The sequence below is a fragment of the Anser brachyrhynchus genome (assembly GCF_964034855.1).
Source record: "Anser brachyrhynchus genome assembly, chromosome: 3".
Classification (NCBI taxonomy): Eukaryota; Metazoa; Chordata; class Aves; order Anseriformes; family Anatidae; genus Anser; species Anser brachyrhynchus.
The window spans coordinates 105,709,442-105,716,196 of NC_137696.1; the positions used below are offsets into that span (position 1 = coordinate 105,709,442).

Sequence of the window (6,755 nt, forward strand, 5' to 3'; positions counted from 1 at the left end):
AAAATTCTTGGTCTGTCAGACCTTTTCAATAAATAAATAAATAAATAAATAATCACCATAAAATAATGCTTCAAAACCTTTGTTTAATTTCATTTTTGGTATTTCTATATTTCATCTTACACCTTTTTAACATAGTGTTATTGAAACTGTTTTTGAATACTTGCAGGGCATTCCCATGGAGGCCAAGTGAATTTTAACAATAAATTCAGTGGATCCAGGATCAGCTCTTTAGTGAATAAATAATTTTTTCAAGCAAACTCTTTCAACACTCTGAAAATATTCTATTGTCAAAGACTTGTACTCCTCACCACCATTAATATTCATTAGGAATTGAAAGAAGCATGTATTAAGTTCCATTGGGGTTTAGCTTCTACTTTTGTGTTCTCACTGAAGTTTCTTTTAATGTATTCTGAGAAGTGTTTGGTAACCTTTATGCTCTTTAGTTGTGTGCAGGCTTTTACACTTCTTCTTCCACAGAAATCACTCTCTGGTTCTGAATGTATTTCTGTTGTTTTCTGTCATATTGAGGACCTCCTTTGTGGTTTGTTGAGACTGAGTGAATCTTCTGTTCATCTTGAATAAAAGCTGGTACAGAAAATTGGACACATTCACCAGAATAATTGCATCCATTTGCAGTTCAGCTTCCAGTGGTTTTGTTGCAGTGAGAGAACTGAGATGTGGTGACAGTATTAGACTTTTTGACGCAAAGCTACCTGAGATTCAGGTATGATCCATTCACTTCATTTCTCTTTCTATGGCAAACAGAAATTCTGCAGTAAAGATAGTTGTTTTCCAGCTACTGGCATCTAGACTGACTAATTCTCTATTTCTTCCATTTCCACTTCTGTATTAAAATTTTTCCTGTAGTCACGGTGTTACTTATATTTGTATTGAATAACTTTGTAAATGTTTCCCCCTGTATTGGAATATTATTATATTGGTAAGAAATATAATGAAATGCCACCTTAACTACTGTCAAGAATATAATTTATCAAGATAAATTATAGAGATCAAGGTAATATATAGGATTGTTGTCAAATGATTTGAGAGTAATTTTTTTTTTTTTAGGATTACCTCTTTTTATTGAATTGATCTTTGAAAATATTAGTTCTCATGTCTTTTGACTGATCTTAGTTTCACAAATGATTTATTGACAAAGACATGAATATATAAATCGTGAGGAAAACCCATTTTCATATTTTGCACTGGTACAGTTCAAGAAGGGATAGTACTGTATTGTGCAAATATGTCAAGAAAAAAGGTATTAATGTTATAGACTAATACCATCAGAAATAGATATATATGTTTTTCAAGTTACTCTCATAGTGACAATCACAGTTTTTGTAGGTGTAAAATTAGTTATTGGAAAACACACATCTGCAATTAAGAGAAATCTACATTAAGCCATTTGCAAGTCAATCAAGATATTGAAATTAATGAAGTATTGTTTTTTTTTAGTATTGATAAAGCACAGTATTCAGTGACAAATTGCTCCTTAATCCACAAACTGTTCAGAAGTCTAGATAATAGCATAAAAGTCTATTGCAAACCCTAATTTCCAAGTCTCACTCTTATTCAGTCTCTTTCTGGTCCTATTAGTCTTGCTCTTAGCTACACAGTGACACAAATTTGCCAGAGGATAATGACAGCTCAGCTCATTCACAGCAGTGCTTTCCTGGGAAAGGAGAGATGTGGTCTTATTCCTCCTCAAGCTATGGAGGAGACTCCTCTGTGTTTTAAAAGTAAAAGCATGAAGTAGATGTATTACTGAAAAGAAAGATCCAAAGGTAGCCAAGTGTAGGAACAGGAACAGTCTGTGAATCCCTAACACAGAAATAAGACCAGACTAAGGAGAGGGGGATTTCAGACGTACCCATCTTCGTAAGTGTCTAGGTATTATGAAGAGTGCTGAGACTTCCTTGATTTTTCAGTCACTGAAAATTTTTCAGTCATTGGAACTAAACAGCCAAAATGTCTAAGTAAGGGGTTTAAGGATTTAATTCCCAGCCAAATGCTGAAAAGTTAGCTATGGTTATAGAGATGTTCCTTGTGGATTGAGGTCTAAGACCTTTCTCATGGAGTTCACAAGAGGTGCATGAAAAGGTCCCAGTGGGCAATTGTGAAATATGTTAATTTTGTAGATATTATGGATCTTGCTTATTTGCTTGCTTTTTGTTTTGTTGTTGTTATTGGTAGACTGATTAAAAAGATATGCCAAATAAGTGATGGAAAGCTTACAATTATACAATTTACAATCACAGATGAAAGTCTGGGTGTTCTCGCTATGTTTAAATGTTCTTCAAGAACATTAGTTAGTGTTCACCCTCATCTTAGGCAACAGCTTGCAACAACAGCACGTTAAAACTGCATCACTAACAAAGGAAGAAAACATCGTCAGGGCTCCAAGGGCACCAGTAGGCCTTCCCGGCCCTGCCCAGCCTCCCCTGATTCCTGCCCAAGGGTCCATGAGCCCTATTCCAGCTCAGCCCAGGACCCCAAGGCTGGATATCTTGGGCTCATCTTGGACCTGACTCATTACTTTCCATCCATCTGATGGTCACTGAGATGTTGTTAGCCTTCTTGGGTGCTGCTCAACCCAGCTGGGTATCATGGGGCTGCAGTGGGCTGTGGCTGTGCTCACTGCCAGCTTGTACTCCCCTGTGGAGCATCCCTGCTCTTGCTGTTCCCAGACTGATAGCTAGGAAACTTTTAGAGTCTTTGGTAAGACAGGAGATGTGGCAGTCTGAAGTCTGAGATGCAAGCATTGGTCATTTAGAATAACCCAAGAAACAGAGGTCTGTTAGACGGTCTCCAGCAGGCAGGAGGAGACAGGTTGTTCTTACCGTAACGTATATCCCAACTGAAGAGCTGAAAGAACAAGAGCAGCAGGCAGTGTTTCAGACCATGAGCACAATGAGGTGCAGAGCAGCTGGTGGGGTCAGGAGTGGCTGGGAAGGATAACTGTCAGAGCCAAAATGGTGCATAAAGGAGGTGGCATTTTCAGACAGTCCTTTCCACCTGGAAGAAAAGGTGTCAGAACGCCACAGCTTACAGATCACATCTAGAGAAGAGGAATAGAAAGTTATATAAACATATAACAGAAATTGTCATTGTCTGTTCATCTGCTTATGTATCCTCCTGTTTCTTTTCTTTAGCACATTAAAATACATTATGCCAAATGATTCATATCTGCAAGTGGGAAGGAGTAACTTACCTAACATTTTGATGTTCAGTTCAATATTCTTAGGCTTCTAGGCAGGACTTCAATAAAGCTGGTTTTGCTACCTATAAACACAAAATAGTATACCTCATGGTATGATGGTTATTACACTGAAGTGTTTTTTGCTTTTTCTCTTAAACGTTAATTCCAGAATGGCGGGTTCTGATAACTCCTTGCTTTTACGTGAATGATATGTGAAGGTAATGGACTAGAAGCCATGGGTAATCACAGTATGAAGGAATTTATATCTCTCACTTATTTGAGAAAATGGCCCAGAAGTGAACAATTTGCACCAGTATTTTGACATCTTCAGCACTGGTGATTTTTTATTTATTTATTTATTTTTTGTATTAGCAGTGTTTTCACTACATCAACATTTCTCTTATTTACTAGTGCTGGTTAGTTTCATCACCACAGATATTTTTCACAAGCCATAAAGGAAGTATGCCTTAGTCCTGTTACAATTTGGACTGAAAAATTGCCAAGAGAAAGAGTAAAAATTCATAGATCTAAGATATAAGCTTGCTTGTACTTTTATCCTCAATGCTGGAGATAAAGCTGCTTTCTCAGTTTTCATCGTGTTACCATGTGTAGCCATTATAAGGATTTTGATCTCTGAGGAAAAACTCAAATCCCAATAAATACTCACAACATACTGTCATTGGCCTCTCTGTTCTCACTTCCTTTCTCTTTGCAAAGATGTTTTTAGTGGGTACAAAAGAAATCCTTCCTTCCTTCCTGCAGCAGCGGACATCATCCTTGAAAACTTCACAGAATGAAGCTATGTCTCCCATTCACTCAAAAATATGTGTGACAGCAAATCTCACAGGACTCCCTGTAAAATGACATGTGTGCCTAAGAGATGATAGTAAGGTTTTCTACTTCTTGTCCTATTTATTTTTTATAAGATTTTGGCAGGAAAAACAAACAAACAAACAAAACCAAAAACAACCAACCAACCACAACAACAACAAACACATTTATTAAGCAAATATTAAATATAAATATTTAATTACATTTAATATTTTTCATAACGATGTATAAATTTCTGTTTGTTTTTAGAATACCGAATCAAGGGAAGAATATTAAAGTAGGCAAAAGAAATCTCAATCAAAGCACCTTAGCAGTGCCTGTGGTATGGTGGGCATAAACAGCACTCCTGTTATTGTTATTGTTCTTCTTTTTGTTGTTTTATCAAAGTCTGCCCTCTGTAGTTTATCTTCTCAGATTTTAAAAATAATTTTTGCAGGTTCATCCTGTCCTGTGGTAGAGGAACCTCCCTGTTCCAGTTTATGTTGGAATCTTCCTAGTGCAGAAGGATGCTTAACAGAGCCAAATCCTAGTGGATTTTTGTTGTTGTTGTTTGTTTGCTGTTGTGCTTCCCATCAGAGCCAGCTGGTTGAAAGGGGACTCTTCTGCCAGAGCTGCTCTTAGCTGTATTCGTGTTCTTGTGTGTGCATGTGCATATCCAAAGACCAGAACACTGTTTCATGTCCACCGGAGATGTTATCTGCTTTGATTACTAAGAAAGCATCTACTTATCTTTTATAGCAGCAATTTTTCCTCATAGATGCAGCATGCAACTCTTCTTCAAAAAGAAATGAAAATCTTTCAAGTAAAAAAATAAATACTTACAAAGAGGTGTTTTTCAAGATGTTCAGAGTACACTTTCTATTAATTTCGACTGTTGTCCAAACTAGTCAACATACAGCTGTTGCAAATTAACTTCCTTGTTGAGAAAAAATGTTATGTGAAGAATCAAAGTAAATTGCAAATGGAGCAGATTAGGATCTTATGCTGTCAGGAGAAATAAAATATAATATCAGAAATTGTATGATGGTCTGCTTTCCAGTTGCTGTTTAGAGAAAGATATAAAAAAGTTATAGTAGCGTCTGAGTTCTGAAGTGCATTTTTTGCATATTTAATTTCAGTCATCCTTGCTTTCCACCATCTATTGATAAATGTGATGAGTTTTTCTTGTGAACAAGCAAATGTTGCCTTGTTGCACATCATCTCTAACAACTAGATAGGATAGCATCAGAAAAGGGAAGCTGAATCTCAGAAAAAGTATTTTTTTGAGTTTTTAATATTGAATAGAACAAAGCTAGTCTAAATACTTACATTTATTTTCCTTTGATTACAGTTACCCATTTCTCTTAAGTCCACCTTGCCTGTTCTCTGGTGTGACAGATGTGTTTTAAAAATACCGTTAATCAAGTAGACTATACAGGAACTTCTGCCTTCTCATTTATTAGATGCATTATAATGCAGAAGTTTATAAACCTAATTTCTTACTGTGCTGGTGACAGAGCACTGGAACAGGTTGTCCAGAGAGTCTGTGGAGTCTCTTTCCTTAGAAATCTTCAAAAGCCTCCTGGACGTGGTCCTGGGCACCCTGCTCAGGGTGGCCCTGCTTGAACAGGGTTGGCCAAGATGCCTCCAGATGTTCTCTCTCACCTCAACTGATTCCATTCTGGCATCTCATTACTGTTCTGCGCCTGATTTAGACAAGCTAGTAAGCTATGTTGCATGCTGCAAACCCAAAATTATTAAGTGTTAACTGTTTGGCAGCCAGTAATAAGATCTAAATTCCTTAAAGAAAAAATTTAGTTTATTTCCTGAAATGATTGGACTTGCCTTGAAAGCTATCCACTTTCCCTTATGAGTGAGACTGACTCATGTAACCATATATCGCTAGAAAGTAGCTTGTCTCTTGAAGTCCTTTGATATCCAAGGTCTCAGAGATTAAACCCAGCTCCTAATTTTTTCTTGGTAAAGACATAAAAACCAGTGAAGACATATATTTTACCTTGAGAAAGTACTCTACTTAAAGTCATAGTATTTTTACTTTCTGACTGTCAGTTGGTCTAATAAAAGATATTACATCCCTCTCCAAATTTTATCTCCCATGTACTTTAGGAGGTTTTCAGGAGTTTAACCTAGTTTCGTAGAATTTGTTGTCAGCAAAGTTATTTTCAGCTTTGCAGATGGCCTAAATTTTATTTGACCTACAACTAAGATGTGTAGTATCCTAACTGGTCCAGGGCTGCTGTGCTGCATAGAGCTTCAAATCAGTATCGTTTATATACTTACAAAGACTAAAGCTCTTATTCTTTGCAATAAAGCAAAATATTAATTAACGTTTTGCATTATCAACATCCATCTTTGTAATAACTGCATTGCCACCTTTCTGTGTAACAGAATATGCTATAGTTTTATTATTTCAGCTAACTAATCAAACTAAGTAACAATAGAAGAAGCAGCAGCACTGCATTTTTAGGTAATTTTAGTTTTCTACTGTGTGCTGTTGAACAATGAAATAATTGAGCAGTACAGAACACTTGCTCTTTTTTTCAACATCTTTTTTTCTAACTCTTGTTTCTGTCCTGGTGATATTTTAAAAAGACTTCATATAGTGAGAAATTGCCCTATTTGTTTCACATATATTATGCCTTGGAATCAAAACTAATCACAGATGGAATCTTGGTGCTTGGACACTTCAAGATTACATCATGACTATATTTATTGCTGATGT

General features: G+C 36.3%; 1 long non-coding RNA gene across 2 annotated transcripts in view; it reads left to right on the plus strand.

Annotated features, from left to right (window-relative positions):
* LOC308192740 overlaps nucleotides 1-6,296 on the plus strand; it is a 56,403-nt gene extending 50,107 nt beyond the window's left edge. Inside the window, exon 6 of one of the 2 annotated variants that reach the window (XR_013949071.1) lies at nucleotides 4,470-6,296. This is a non-coding gene — a long non-coding RNA (uncharacterized lncRNA). Of the gene's footprint in view, nucleotides 1-528; nucleotides 866-4,469 lie in introns of those variants that run through there. The other variant, XR_013949072.1, reaches the window with a different exon arrangement.
* Nucleotides 6,297-6,755: the final 459 nt, after the last annotated feature.